At 44.0% G+C, this 16733-nt stretch overlaps 1 protein-coding gene across 5 annotated transcripts in view; it reads left to right on the top strand.

Annotated features, from left to right (window-relative positions):
* The window catches only part of MEF2D (myocyte enhancer factor 2D), a 175546-nt gene that overhangs the window by 61656 nt on the left and 97157 nt on the right, over positions 1-16733 (top strand). For all 5 annotated transcript variants that reach the window (XM_069727790.1, XM_069727734.1, XM_069727762.1 and 2 more), the window contains exon 2: positions 10199-10268. The gene's annotated coding sequence lies outside the window, so the exon portion shown is untranslated. The remainder of the gene's footprint in view (positions 1-10198; positions 10269-16733) is intronic.

Raw genomic sequence — 16733 nt, 5'->3', positions numbered from 1 at the left:
ATTACATGGTACTGTAAACCAGACGGAAAACTGCTGCGAATCCACAGTGGCCCATCCGCAACGTGTGCACATTGCCCGAGAGTGAGAAAGAGGCCAGAATGAGGCTCCCACAGACTCACAATGATTAGTGACCTCTGTGCTGCTCCATGAAACACTGGAGCTGCGGACAGGCCACAAACTGCAGGAGACGGAGCCGAGCGGAGACAAAAACAGATGAAAGCGCCAGAAGGCGAGTATCAGACAGGGGGCAGGGGACGTGGATTTTCAGCACCGCTACAGCAACGAAATAAAAATAATGCTGGAGAGAGTGGTGCTGTAAGGCCATGTTCACACAGTGCGTTTTTTACCGCGGAACCGCGGCGGTTTTGCCGCTGTGGTTCCGCAGCTGTTTTCCATGCAGGGTACAGTACACTGTACCCTATGGAAAACAGGACACACTGTGCACATGGTCCGGAAATTGTAAAAAAAAAGACGCGCTGAATAGCTCCCGGAAAAAAGAAGGAGCATGTCAATTCTTTTTCCGGAGCCGCAGCGGTTCTGCACCCATAGACCTCCATTGTGAGGTCCAAACCGCAGTAAAACCCGCAGATCAAAAATATATCTGCGGGTTTTACTGCGGTTTGATGTGCAGAACCGCTGCAGCAGGAAGTGCGGGGAGCGGGCGGAAGTGCGTGGGCGGAGTGTGGCTGCCCCCCCCCGTGTTCCGATCCCGCCCCCCCGTGCTCCGATGCCCCCCCCCAGTGCTCTGATGCCCCCCCCGTGCCCTAATCTCCCCCCTTATACTCACCCGGCGTCCCGGTGTCCGTCCGGCCGTCTTCTCCCTGGGCGCCGCCATCTTGCAAAATGGCGGGCGCATGCGCAGTGCGCCCGCCGAATCTGCCGGCCGGCAGATTCGTTCCAAAGTGCATTTTGATCACTGAGATATAACCTATCTCAGTGATCAAAATAAAAAAATAGTAAATGACACCCCCCCCCCCCTTTGTCACCCCCATAGGTAGGGACAATAAAAAAAATAAAGAATTTTTTTTTTTTTTTTTCACTAAGGTTAGAATAGGGGTAGGGGTAGGGTTAGGGTTAGGGGTAGGGTTAGGGGTAGGGTTAGGGGTAGGGTTAGGGTTAGGGGTAGGGTTAGGGGTAGGGTTAGGGTTAGGGGTAGGGTTAGGGGTAGGGTTAGGGTTAGGGTTAGGGTTAGGGGTAGGGGTAGGGTTAGGGTTAGGGGTAGGGTTAGGGGTAGGGTTAGGGGTAGGGTTAGGGTTAGGGTTAGGGGTAGGGTTAGGGGTAGGGTTAGGGTTAGGGGTAGGGTTAGGGGTAGGGTTAGGGGTAGGGTTAGGGGTAGGGTTAGGGGTAGGGTTAGGGTTAGGGGTAGGGTTAGGGTATTTTCAGCCATTTTAACCCTAAAAAAATTCCTAGAAAACACACAGACTCTGGCTAGAAAACTGCATCAAAAAAACGCATCAAAAAACGCATCAAAAAACGCATCAAAAACGGACCAAAAAAGGACCAAAAAAAGGACCTGCGTTTTCTGCCAAGAGCTGCAGTTTTTTAAAAAACAGTCAGGAAAAAAAAAGGATGGAAATCCTGAACGTGTGAACATACCCTTAATGTGATGCAGGTCTTGGTTCCTGTATGCGGGCTCCTTATACTAATACTCATAAAAGACTTAGGTGGTGCGTATCAAAAGCCCCCTACCCCCCATCTCCAGCCTCCCCAGACAGCAAATATTACATGTGATGGAGCACATATAATATCATAATAAAACATTATAATATTCAGCCCCCAGTGCCCTGTCCCCCCTCCCCCACTTCAGCCCCAATACCGCCATTATTTCACATCCACCCCTCAGTGCCCTGTCCCACCTCACCCACCTTCTGCCCTCACAACACACCCATGGTCTCACATTCACCCCCCAGTGCCCTGTCTCCCCTCCCCCACAATACCCCCATCATCTCACATTCACCCCCCTGTACCCTGTCCCCTCTCACTCACTTTTAGCCCCCACAATACCCTAACGGTGTCACAGTGGCATAACTGAATTTAATAAACCTAATACGTTCCATCCCCACTTACTGATAAAGTTTGCACTGCAGGCAGGACCAGGAAGTAAGTGAAATGCAGGTGGGCACTAGGACCCAGCGTGCCTGAGTCAATCCTAGGTGCACAGAGTGGAGAAAAACTGCAGCCAGGAAAAGTTTCAGGATCAGGTCAGACGGGCGAAACCATTCACTGCAGGAGGGGAGACTGCAGCCGGCCACTGTGCTAGCAGCGTGCAGACATCAGACGGGAGCAGACATTATACTGCTCTGCTCCTATGCGGTGTTCTGCTGCCTCGTCACAGAAGTGGCCCTGCCCTGGCTCCCAGTGGACCCCTTCATGTGACAGGGCCCGGTGCGATGGCCCCCTCTGCCCCCCCAGTAGCTACGCTACTGGTGCTTCATACAGTATAATAGACCCACATAAAAAAATACTCCTCTCTGAACGTTCCCCTGCTGCTTCGGTCTCTTTGTGCTCTCTTCAGATCCTTTTACACACCTCGAAACATTGGGCGCCATGTAATGACGTCATTGCACCTGCTGCGCCTAGAAGTCAGACGCAGACAGGGAATGATGGGAGAAGGAGTGTCATCTGACGCTCCCTCCTCCATTATTGATTTCAGCTGTATCAGCATCTACTTGCCGATATAGTTTAAAGTGGTTGAAAGTGCCATGCCCGGGTGTAAGATTCCCCCCAGCGTTGTGCACCAAGTAAACTCTGGGGACCCACCTTGGGTTGTGAGCCAAATATACTCCGGGGATCTGTGAGGCGTTGGGGGCCAAATATACTCACCTTTCGGGCCAGAGTTTGACATATGTGATCCAACAGTATCCAAAACAAGTGTTGATCACTGACGAATTACCTGGGAAATCCAACTTGGTGGAACTTTTATGCCGCTTAGGTTGGATAGGACTTTATTACTATAGGCTTTTCATCACTTACCATATTTTAGGACAACACAATGGAGAAAACAATGATTTCAGAAAGGAATAATAATATAGGAACTTTATTTCAAAGAGTTTTATGCCAACTCGGTTGAAGAGCCTGTGAAGGAAAGTGTCAAGATAGGAACTGTGAGAAGTAGTTCGTTTAGAAGAGATGATGAAACCTTTAGGCAATTTGTCAGAAGATGAAGCAAGGAGATGGACAAGCTCATCAATGGTCCTGGCCTATGTCGTCTACAATATCTGCTACACTGATATGGTTGCTGATTCTGAACATGACAAATGAGAGCCGACTCTCTAGATAAAAATCCCATTATTCTCTTACTTAAATCTTGGGATGTCAAATATCTGTTCAGAAGTTTGGTAGGACAGAACAATACTATGTTTCCTGTCAAGGTTGGTGAAAAGCCGAGACTTGGAACTTTTGGAGTTCTTCCCCTCCTTTCTTGGTTTGTAAATGCCATTCTGTACCAATACAAGGAGTGCCCCTTGACTTGTTAAACAGCTTAAGGTCTTGAAGACTCATCGTGGATGAGCGGGCCGCGCCGTGGGCTCTGCATTCCCCATCGATTATCGCCTCAGCTCAGAACAATATTACACAACTGAAAAGAGAAAACCTTTCACTTGGAAACAAGAACATTGCTCTGTCAGGCACGAGAGGCCCAGGCTCATCCATTGTTTAATAATTTAATTCACTTAACAGGCTCTATCGGATTTTATTTTTTACTTGATTGGGCAAACAGGATTTTGAAACCCATGGGTGGTGCCACGAAAGAGAATTTAGGAGGAGGGAATGAGCATAGGAAAGCTGGCAGAGCACTGGGGAATAGAAGAGAATGGAGTGCACTACCGAGCTTATACTGAAGCTTCAGCTGTATAGCCCCCTATTCTCCAACCTCTGCATCTTCACACCAGGGCTACTGGCGGTTAAACAGGAAAGCTACGCACAATTCACATTGACATCAATGATACAGTTATGTTTTCTTAAGACAGAAATTAGTTTTCCTATTTTGAATGTCTCCCATCATCAATAAGGAAGGACCACAGATTTAATATTTTTTTTCTAGCATGATGAAAGCTCTCTAGTATAATGTTGGTTTGATTTAACAGCAACTATAATACTACAATTAAGAGCACACCCTGCGCTCGAATGCATAAGAAGAATTCCCTGTTTTTTCCCTTATGGATTTTTTTTTATGAAATTATAGTTGCCATACGTTTTAGCCACACAAGAGTGCTGGACTTCACTTTTCTTGTTGCTGTTGGAAATTTCTGTGCACCTGATCTCCCAGTGAGCTGACTAATCTACCCTTCCATGTGCTATAATACTGCCTACTACGTATAAGAATATCACTACTATAATACTGTCCCTATATACAAGAATGTAACACTATAAAACTGCTCCTATGTAGAAGAATATAACTACTATAATACTGCCCCTATGTAGAAGAATATAACTACTATAATACTGCCCCTATGTAGAAGAATATAACTACTATAATACTGCCCCTATGTAGAAGAATATAACTACTATAATACTACCCCTATGTACAAGAATATAACTGCTATAATACTACCCCTATGTACGAGAATATAACAACTATAATACTGCTCCTATGTATAAGAATATAACTACTATAATACTGCTCCTGTGTACAAGAATATAACTACTATAACTGTTCCTGTGTACAAGAATATAACTACTATAATACTGCTCCTATGTACAAGAATATAACTACTATAATACTGCTCCTATGTACAAGAATATAACTACTATAATACTGCTCCTATGTACAAGAATATAACTACTATAATACTGCTCCTATGTACAAGAATATAACTACTATAATACTGCTCCTATGTACAAGAATATTACTACAATAATACTGCTCCTATGTACAAGAATATTACTACAATAATACTGCTCCTATGTACAAGAATATAACTACTATAATACTGCTCCTATGTACAAGAATATAACTACTATAATACTGCTCCTATGTACAAGAATATTACTACAATAATACTGCTCCTATGTACAAGAATATTACTACAATAATACTGCTCCTATGTACAAGAATATAACTACTATAATACTGCTCCTATGTACAAGAATATAACTACTATAATACTGCTCCTATGTACAAGAATATAACTACTATAATACTGCTCCTATGTACAAGAATATTACTACAATAATACTGCTCCTATGTACAAGAATATTACTACAATAATACTGCTCCTATGTACAAGAATATAACTACTATAATACTGCTCCTATGTACAAGAATATAACTACTATAATACTGCTCCTATGTACAAGAATATAACTACTATAATACTGCTCCTATGTACAAGAATATAACTACTATAATACTGCCCCTATGTACAAGAATATAACTACTATAATACTGCCCCTATGTACAAGAATATAACTACTATAATACTGCCCCTATGTACAAGAATATAACTACTATAATACTGCTCCTATGTACAAGAATATAACTACTATAATACTGCTCCTATGTACAAGAATATAACTACTATAATACTGCCCGCCACTGCCCTCTTTTTTAGGTGGTCGGCTGATATACAAACTTACTTCTCATCCCTCATATCCTCCCTGTCCCACAACCCTAAACAGCTTTTCAACACTTTCAATTCTCTACTCCGTCCCCCCGCACCTCCTCCTTCCCCCCTCATTTCTGCTGATGACTTCGCCTCTTTCTTTAAACAGAAGATCGATACGATCAGAGAAAGCTTTGGCCCACAGCGCCCACTGCCCCTCTAAGCTGCTCAACCCTGCTCCTCCAAAACCAGCTTCTCCACCATGACAGAAGATCAGCTCTCCACCCTCCTCTCAAGATCACACCTCACCACCTGCACGCTTGACCCGCTCCCATCCCACCTCATCCCTAACCTTTCCACGGTCTTCATCCCAACCCTAACGCACCTCTTCAACCTCTCACTCACAACAGGTGTCTTTCCCTCATCCTTCAAGCATGCCAAGATCACACCCATCCTCAAAAAGCCCTCCCTCGACCCATCCTCTGTGTCTAGCTATCGCCCGATATCTCTTCTCCCTTATGCCTCCAAATTGCTGGAGCAACACGTCCATCTTGAACTGTCCTCCCACTTCTCCTCCTGCTCCCTCTTTGATCGGTTACAATCAGGCTTCCGTTCCCATCACTCAACTGAAACTGCCCTAACTAAAGTCACCAATGACCTACTAACTGCCAGGAGCAAGCGACACTACTCTGTCCTCCTTCTCCTGGACTTGTCTTCTGCCTTTGACACTGTAGACCACTCCCTTTTGCTACAAATCCTCTCATCCCTTGGCATCACAGACTTGGCCCTTTCCTGGATCTCGTCATATCTGACAGACCGAACATTCAGTGTTTCCCTCCCCCACACCACCTCCTCACTTCGCCCCTTGTCAGTCGGTGTTCCTCAAGGCTCTGTTCTAGGACCCCTACTCTTCTCCATCTACACTTTCGGCCTGGGACCGCTCATAGAATCCCACGGTATGCAGTACCATCTCTACGCTGACGACACGCAGATCTACCTCTCCGGACCTGACCTCTCCTCCTTGCTTACCAAAATCCCGCACTGTCTGTCTGCCATTTCAGCCTTCTTTTCTGCTCGCTTTCTACAACTGAACATGGACAAAACAGAATTCATCATCTTTCCCCCATCTCACTCTACCCCTCCACCAGACCTATCCATCAATGTCAATGGCTGCTCACTATCCCCAGTCCCACACGCCCGGTGCCTCGGGGTGATCCTCGACTCTGCCCTCTCTTTCAAGCCACATATCCAAGCCCTTGCCTCCTCCTGTCGTCTCAAACTCAAAAATATTTCCCGGATCCGTGCTTTCCTTGACCGCAACACTGCAAAAACGCTAGTGCATGCCCTTATCATCTCCCGCCTCGACTACTGCAACCTCCTACTCTCTGGACTCCCCTCTAGCACTCTGGCACCACTCCAATCCATCCTACACTCTGCTGCCCGACTAATCCACCTGTCCCCCCGCTATTCCCCAGCCTCTCCCCTGTGTCAAGCCCTTCACTGGCTTCCTATCGCCCAGAGACTCCAGTTCAAAACCCTCACACTGACATACAAAGCCATCCACAACCTGTCTCCTCCATACATCTGTGACATGGTCTCCCGGTACCTACCTACACGCGACCTCCGGTCCTCCCAAGACCTCCTTCTCTACTCCCCTCTCATCTCTTCTTCCCATAACCGCATCCAAGACTTCTCCCGTGCTTCCCCCATACTCTGGAACTCTCTACCCCAACACATCAGACTTGCGCCTACCATAGAAACCTTCAAAAAGAACCTGAAGACTCATCTCTTCCGACAAGCCTACAGCCTGCAGTGATCCTCAACCTACTGAACAGCCGCACAGCCAGCTCTTCCCTCTCCTAGTGTATCCTCACCCACCCCCTGCAGACTGTGAGCCCTCGCGGGCAGGGTCCTCCCTCCTTATGTACTCGTGTGCCTTGTTATCTGCTCATGTTTAATGTATTTGTCTATATTTGCCCCGTATTCACATGTAAAGCGCCATGGAATAAATGGCGCTATAAAAATGTATAATAATAATAAAATAATAATAATATCTCCTTTTGCTTAGACAGCAGCGGAAAGGAGTTACCTGATGATAATCCTATCAGACTGAATAGGATAATTATTGTCTATGCTCCTCTGTGGCGTGAGAAGATGAGCTCTGATGACCTGCGTGTAAAACTCATCTCTCTTATTCACAGTTAGTCGATAGATGTGTGGAGTTTTATGTATATTCTGCCCTTGGTGGCGAATCTTATCCTGTGTTACGAGCTGCCTTCCAGACTATGGGGGTCATATTTGTCTTTGGAATATCAGTATATTGGAATCTAAAATAAAGTACCCCCATAAAAGTTCCATGACACAATGTTTGGTATAATCCACCCTGTGTTTTCTTCACTTTACGTGAGTAATCCGAGCCAAGACCCCGGTATTCTCCGAGTCTCCATACAAAGATTGTATAACACAGTTTGAGTCATAGAGCCATCTGCTTTGACTTTTGTCAGAATGAGTAACCGTGCTGTGTAGACGCCAGTGCCTACCATTGCTTACCAACCAGTATAAACACTCTCTGCGGCCTTATGTCACTGAGATCTCGTCCCAGGTCTTGTCCCATAATCAGTAATGGAGGATGTAGAAGTGAGAGGATTGAATTGGATGTTCTCTATGGTTATCTGTCTTTAGCCTGGACCTTCCCTAAAGTACGACCAGCTCTGCCCTTGCCTATAGTAGCCTCACCCATCCCTGTAGATTGTGAGCCCTCACGGGCAGGGTCCGCTTTCCTTCTGTACCAGTTATAACTTGCGTTTTTTAAAGATTACTGTGCTTGTTTTTTTTATTATGTATACCCCTCCTCACATGCAAAGCGCCATGGAATAAATGCCACTATAATAATAAATAATAAAAATAAAGGAAATATTTAATCAGAAAATGACCCATTGTTTAAATCAGGGTTTCGTGTTTAAATGTTCTTCTCTGTATCACCGTCTTTATTAAAAATAAAAATGAGAAATGTTGTAAATCTCACACCGGCCACTAAGGTGTTTTTTTTCTTTCTTTCTTTTTTTAACGCTCTTCCTGTGCTTTTAGTAAACAACCACACGTACATTAGTTTCAATGGTCAGGCTCCACCCCTAAAATTCGTGTTTAATCATCTAATGAGCATGTGCAAAGTTGATTGTGAAGGCAGGGGGAGGCTGCATCATAATTTTTTGTGATTGGTGGATTCTTATCAGCTGCGTATTCATGTTTTCTTTACTAGTGTATTACTGAATCTCCTGATCAGGAAACTGTTTAAGGGTATGTGCACACGTTCAGGTTTGTTCGTGTTTTTTTCGCTATAAAAACGCATTAAAAGCGCATACATATGCATCCTATCATTTAGAATGCATTCTGCAATTTTTGTGCACATGATGCGTTTTTTTCCGCGAAAAAACGCATCGCAGTAAAAAAAAAAGCATCATGTTCATTAATTTTGCGGATTTTTCGCGTTTTTCCCGCTATTTAATGCATTGGGAAAAAACGCAAAAAAAAAACCTCACAAAACACGTGAAAAAAATGCTTGCGGATTTCTGGCAGAAATGTCCGGTTTTTGTCAGGTAATTTCTATTTCTATGTGCACATAGCCTTAAACTGTTCCTGAAAGTTATCCGTTTTGGTGCCGTGATTTTGCCATACTTACGTGGGAAAATTTTTCTTTTTAGTTCTAATCCTGATTCTGGTATCATAGACTTCAGTTATGTCTCCTGACCATACTTCTCATATATGCTAGAATACTTTTACGTGAGAACAAATTGATTCCTACGACTCTAGACATCAAATATCACCTAGAGGATTGTAGAGGTTTCTGTAAAAGTCCAAAAAGTTGAACAAACTTGGGACTTCATGAAGGATGTATCTTTATAGTAATTGTTGAGGGCCCCATGTTTTCCTCATACTACCATTGTCTAACATTCCTTTTGGTTGCAACGTGCCAAAATCGTTGACCATTTTGTGCGTTCTTGCTTTTGAGCAGTCCAAACAAGGTCAACATTTCTTGACTTGTCTTGGCTTAACTTGACTTAACTTTAGATGTGTTCCCTCACATGTTCTGTTTTTGGGCCAATAGAACAGCCAAGGAGACCTAATCTATCGAGATTCTTAATTTCCCAGTATGTGTGCTATGATTATTTCTTGGCGACATTGGCCAAAATATTGACGTGTCAATGGCCAGTTTTAGTTGAGTGTTGGTAGGTAGCTTACTTACGTTTGCTGGCTTTCAGGGTTAATACTGATAAGTAGTAAGGATTCGTTATCGAAAAGGAGTGTCACTTCTGAAATCGATATTTTGCACTTATTATTTAGAATTGAACGCTCATGCTTTCCTGCCCTGTAATGCAGATGACGCAAGATCCCACCATGACATTTCTCCATGCCTCCTCTTTCATCGTGACATTGTGTGAGACCTTTAATGGTTCAGGGGCCATGTCTAATAATGTGTAGCAATGTCCGTATTAACAGCATTTCATGGTGTCCCCAGGTCAGGAATATTTGGCATTGTTCTCGTAAGCTTCTTTTTTGTTGCCAATTAAACCATATCTCCACACGCTCGCCTCTTGCTTTGTAAACCCCATAGCGATTTGTAACACAGCTGACTCTATATGTTTCTTCTCTTCCAGATATTCCTTGTGGACTTTTTTTTTTTGCTTCCCTTGAATGATGAGCAAAGATCTTGGGAGGAAGCTCCAGGTAACTTTCGAACCATCTCTCGTTAATAATGGCTTTTTGTTATGTCTTTGTATGATGTCGCAGGGAAACGGGGCGCTAGAAAGGGTATCATTAGGACTTGTTATGTTTACTGCTAAACAGGTGACAACTGTAGCTGAAGACGCTACCAGCTGATAAATACTCTCGAAAGTCCAGAAATGGTGCAGGAGACACCTGTTTTCTTCAGTTATAGTGGCTGTAACCTCCTACCGGACATGGACACTCATTTCCCCATCATCAGAGGCAGTCAGATAGTCGTAGACTAAAATGGTAGCTTTAGGCTTTGGAGTACGGTATGTTGGATCAAGTTCAGAACTTCTAACAATCTTACGATGGCCCATGGAAGATCTGGGATGTGGACAACCATTGTGTTCCCACTGAAGCTCCTCTTACTATGGGAACCACTCTTGGTTGTTGACGCCACTTGGCTAATTAAGGACTAGATAATGCAGGTGAAGGAACCAATAGGGGTTGATTTTTACCTTTATTTATTTTTTTAAGTATTAAAAAAATTCGCAACGTCTTAGTCCACTGTGTAGAACCAAAAGTGTTTGTTTTTAAGGCTCTCCTTGTTTTTCCTATGTGATTGTTGCTAATTTTATTTGCACGGTTGTTCTTCTTGGCTCCTTGGATTATTCCAGGACTGCATTGGGGAGTTCAGTTATGTCGATGTTCACCATCTCTTGGACTTAGAACAACATGACTGTCTTCTGAAACAGCACCACCCCTGACCATGGGTTATGCCTGTTATTGCAGCTCTGTCCCATTCAAGTTCTTGGATCTAAACTTCAAGTTATGCGTTACATGCAGATTTATGGGGAGTCTGCTTAGTCTTGGAACCATGCTTAAATAGCTATTCCAGTGCACTAGGTTGTAAATGGAGTACCTGCAGTTCCATATTAGCCCCCCATTATGACAGGTGATATCATAGGATGTCATGCCAGAGGACACTTCATCTCTGTGTCGTCTGTGCTGTTCTGGAGTTACTAGATAAGCAGTTGTCTATTTTGTTGGTCAGTCCATTTGAAGGAAGTTGCTGGTGGAAGTCAGACTTTGGCTGATCTGAATGCAGCTTTAGTATAGGAGATTTTCAATATTTTTTTTTTTTCGTCCGCTTTCTCCCCTCTCAACCGTCTGGCCCAATTACATCAATCTGAAGCTCTTGTGGATTATTCCTCAACCAGAACATTACGTTCTATTCCACATGTGCCTCCCTGCGTCCATAACAGTGCCAGCCCCACAACAGCTGAGATCCCCCTCCTCCTTCTTGTTTCCAGCAAATGAATCTGTTCACCATTAATGCACATTGCTCTCTTTGTTGCTGCCACTGCTGCATGCTGCAATATGCACATATGCACACAGGTCATAAGCCTCGAAGGTTGCCAGTAGCCCGCTGGTCAGCTGCTGTATAGAGTATGCAGTGCATTTGCTGTTGCAGTGAGCCCAGCAGCCGATTTGACTTGGAGAAGAGGGGTCACACCAGGACATGTATCTAGGTCTATGGCCAGAACAACACAGATGATTTACGCCCTGCTCCTCCATGTAGCAGTGATGCATTGAAACATTGGGTGTCGTGGATCAATAATGTATTATGTTTTGGGGTTCAAAATGTTGATAAAAAGTATAAAGCACAGGTTTTTGAAAATCATGCATATGTATATGAGCTCCTTTGCATTGGCAAAACATTAGGTTTCTCCTGTATAATACCTCAGAGCTGCACTCATTATTCTGCCGATGCAGTCCTTGTGTACATACATTACGTTACTGATCCTGAGTTACCTCCTGTATTATACTCCAGAGCTGCACTCACTATCCTGCTGGTGCAGTCACTGTGTACATACATTACATTACTGATCCTGTACTGATCCTGAGTTACCTCCTGTATTATACCCCAGAGCTGCACTCACTATTCTGCCGATGCTGTCATTGTGTACATACATTACATTACTGGTCCTGAGTTACATCCTGTATTATACCTCAGAGTAGCACTCACTATTCTGCTGGTGCAGTCACTGTGTACATACATTACATTACTGATCCTGAGTTACATCCTGTATTATACTCCAGAGCTGCACTCACTATTCTGCTGGTGCAGTCACTGTGTACATACATTACATTACTGATCCTGTACTGGTCCTGAGTTACATCCTGTATTATACCTCAGAGTAGCACTCACTATTCTGCCGATGCTGTCATTGTGTACATACATTACATTACTGATCCTGTACTGGTCCTGAGTTACCTCCTGTATTATACCCCAGAGCTGTACTCACTATTCTGCTGGTGCAGTCACTGTGTACATACATTACATTACTGATCCTGTACTGATCCTGAGTTACCTCCTGTATTATACCCCAGAGCTGCACTCACTATTCTGCCGATGCTGTCATTGTGTACATACATTACATTACTGGTCCTGAGTTACATCCTGTATTATACCTCAGAGTAGCACTCACTATTCTGCTGGTGCAGTCACTGTGTACATACATTACATTACTGATCCTGTACTGATCCTGAGTTACATCCTGTATTATACTCCAGAGCTGCACTCACTATTCTGCTGGTGCAGTCACTGTGTACATACATTACATTACTGATCCTGTACTGATCCCGAGTTACATCCTGTATTATACCTCAGAGTAGCACTCACTATTCTGCTGGTGCAGTCACTGTGTACATACATTACATTACTGATCCTGTACTGATCCTGAGTTACATCCTGTATTATACTCCAGAGCTGCACTCACTATTCTGCTGGTGCAGTCACTGTGTACATACATTACATTACTGATCCTGTACTGGTCCTGAGTTACATCCTGTATTATACCTCAGAGTAGCACTCACTATTCTGCCGATGCTGTCATTGTGTACATACATTACATTACTGATCCTGTACTGGTCCTGAGTTACCTCCTGTATTATACCCCAGAGCTGTACTCACTATTCTGCTGGTGCAGTCACTGTGTACATACATTACATTACTGATCCTGTACTGATCCTGAGTTACCTCCTGTATTATACCCCAGAGCTGCACTCACTATTCTGCCGATGCTGTCATTGTGTACATACATTACATTACTGGTCCTGAGTTACATCCTGTATTATACCTCAGAGTAGCACTCACTATTCTGCTGGTGCAGTCACTGTGTACATACATTACATTACTGATCCTGTACTGATCCTGAGTTACATCCTGTATTATACTCCAGAGCTGCACTCACTATTCTGCTGGTGCAGTCACTGTGTACATACATTACATTACTGATCCTGTACTGGTCCTGAGTTACATCCTGTATTATACCTCAGAGTAGCACTCACTATTCTGCCGATGCTGTCATTGTGTACATACATTACATTACTGATCCTGTACTGGTCCTGAGTTACCTCCTGTATTATACCCCAGAGCTGTACTCACTATTCTGCTGGTGCAGTCACTGTGTACATACATTACTGATCCTGTACTGGTCCTGAGTTACCTCCTGTATTATACCCCAGAGCTGTACTCACTATTCTGCTGGTGCAGTCACTGTGTACATACATTACATTACTGATCCTGAATGACATCCTCTATTATACTTCGGAGCTGCATACACAACACTGCAGGCTTCAGAGCTGAAATCAGGAAGCATTAATTATATAGTGTGTGCACAGACCTTGCTCTGGTGATTTTGTATTCTAGGTGTTGTGGCCCTGTACAATATCTGATTCTTTATCTCAGAGGTATTAGATCTGGCCTGGGGACAGTTGCTGAGGAGAGAGCGATATTCAGGCTGGAGTAGGATCCCCAGTCCCTACAGTGCAGCGCCTGCGGCCTGACACACGCATACAATGCACACACTGCCCCTTGGCCACGAACAATAGAAGCTGTCAGCTTTGGGGGCTATTAATTAAATACTCTTGTGGTTATAAGATCGGAAAATGACATTGTGGTGAGGAGATAGTGTTCACTGCGTAGTTGTGTGGCAACGTGAGGCTCATGTCTTGACTTGGGCACCCCATCTTAAAGGGACTGTATACCATTTACTGTATGGCTGTAAACAAGTCTGTTGTTCCTTGGTGACAACCATTGCTTTCCGATAGGGGTCGTTTAGTTACAAAATGATGTACAGGAGCGGCAATCTTACAGCAGCTGTCAACGTTTGGTTTGGCGCCCGTGTAAGGGGATAATTAGAGAACTGGATCTTTTTCTGATGGTAGTTATAGTAGTTACAATATGTTTTAGCCCCCCACCCATTATTTTATACAGTCACTCGTGACCACAGCGTTTTCTACCTCTCAGACAGAGACCGTCACAAGTACGGTCCGCGTACCTAAGCGGTGACAATCGAAAACGAGTCGGGAAACCATTTCTTACTTCCAGTCATTTGAAAACGATGAGAAAAAATACTGATGTGGTTTCACGTGGGAGATGGGGTGACAGACTCACTCATGTCTCGCTACTATTGAGTCTCCCACGACTTCTTCATGGACTGTAGTCACCGAGGACTCTGTAAGATCAGCTCCTTTCATCAGAGGTGATTAATTCTGATTGGTGCTGCTTCTCGCTGCTGGATCTCAGCTGATATGACATTGATAGCTTCCTGTAAAAGCTGTATATAACTTTTTTTTGTAAGAATTCTGTGTTGCAGGTGACACGCGTTTTGGGTCACAGAATGGATTGTACAACTGACCTCCATCTTCTGTGGAAATTTATTGCTTTAAGGCCCCCTAATCACATCCGCCTAACGTTGGCCAACAATTTAATGTGTATGAACGTCTCTCCTGACTTTCCATCCAACAGATGATGTTGGGGGAGAGGAAGGATCCAGCATGTCAAATGTCCACCAGCCAATGTTTTTGTTTTCTGGGAGATAAGCTGCCGCCAGAATGGTTTGGCAATGTATCTCTCAAGGAGTCCTCATTCTAGTGTATGGGAAACTGTGTAGAGAAACCTGTCTGCCAAATGATCGTTTGGCCAGAAGACAGTTATCAAATGTGTGTGGTGGGCTAAAGTCCCATATCCTGTACCGTTTCAGTCAGAGAAAGGGTTAACCTCATTTACCACATGCATGTCCCCTCTCTGTGTCTATTCATTGTCTTTAACACCTAGATACAGTCTCTGGTCACTGTATCTGAGGCTTTATCAGGTTCTATTTGCAGCACTGGTCAATGTACTCCATCAGGACAACAAGTGCTTGTTTATATAAAATGACCTGTAGACACCCCATGTGTTGGACAGTTGTATCCCACCCCCCTAGCTAAGAGATAAATGGTAAAGGTTTAGATAAAGTAATCTTCTTCTTGCCATTTACAATTTGATTTGTCCATTTTTGAACTTCCCATGTTGGGAGCATGATGTAGAGCAGAGCTCCTCCACTGGATGAGGATTACATATGTAGACTCCATTCTGAACATCTCCATTGACCATAATGTGAATTCACTTCACTCTAACTGGAAGGCGCTTGTTTCTGAACCTCCGAGGTGGATGAGGATATAAGGTTCCTCCACCCACTAACTCAAGACTACATGTGTAGGCTTCATTCTGAAGCCCTCCATGGACTATAATGACATTTTTTCCCAACTATTCATATAAACTTTACATATCCTGATATTTTTTTGCCAAATTGGTTGTCTAGGTTAGATTTCATTTGTCCTCAACAATGTAGATATTTTTTCCAAGAAGGTCATACTTCACTAGACCTCATAAGTTGAACTACTTGGAGTATTGTGTGATTTCTCGATCACCCATGAATGAGAAGATAATTTTTTTTATGGCCGTGATAAAATTGATTAAGTTCAATCTCTTGGTCCATAGGAAGTCAGAATGAAACCCTCAAGGACCCATTTGCCTTGCCTCAATTATTTTTCAAGGTCCTTAAATACGTTGGAGCAGTTTTTGATCTAAGGGGACTTTTTTATCTGTTATTGAAGATGTAAAGGTACCGTCTCATTAAGCGACACTGCAGCGATTTAGACAACGATCCCGATCGCTGCAGCGTCGCTGTGTGGTCGCTGGAGAGCTGTCACACAGACAGCTCTCCAGCGACCAACTATGCGAAGTCCCCTGGTAACCAGGGTAAACATCGGGTTACTAAGCACAGGGCCGTGCTTAGTAACCCGATGTTTACCCTGGTTACCAATGCTAATGTAAAAAAAAACAAACACTACATACTTACATTCCGGTGTCTGTCCCCCGTCGCTGTGCTTTCCTGCACTGACTGTGACCGCTGTAATCTGCTTTACGGCCGGCCGGCGCTGACAGTGCAGGGAAGCAGAACACCGAGGGACGCGACAGACACCGGAATGTAAGTATGAAGTGTTTTTTTTTTTTTTACATTTACACTGGTAACCAGGGTAAACATCGGGTTACTAAGCGCGGCCCTGCGCTTAGTAACCCGATGTTTACCCTGGTTACCAGTGAAGACATCGTTGGATCGGCGTCACACACGCCGATTCAGCGATGTCTGC

The sequence above is a fragment of the Ranitomeya imitator genome, chromosome 1 (assembly GCF_032444005.1).
Source record: "Ranitomeya imitator isolate aRanImi1 chromosome 1, aRanImi1.pri, whole genome shotgun sequence".
NCBI classification, from domain to species: Eukaryota; Metazoa; Chordata; class Amphibia; order Anura; family Dendrobatidae; genus Ranitomeya; species Ranitomeya imitator.
This window is presented reverse-complemented; position numbering and strand designations above follow the sequence as displayed.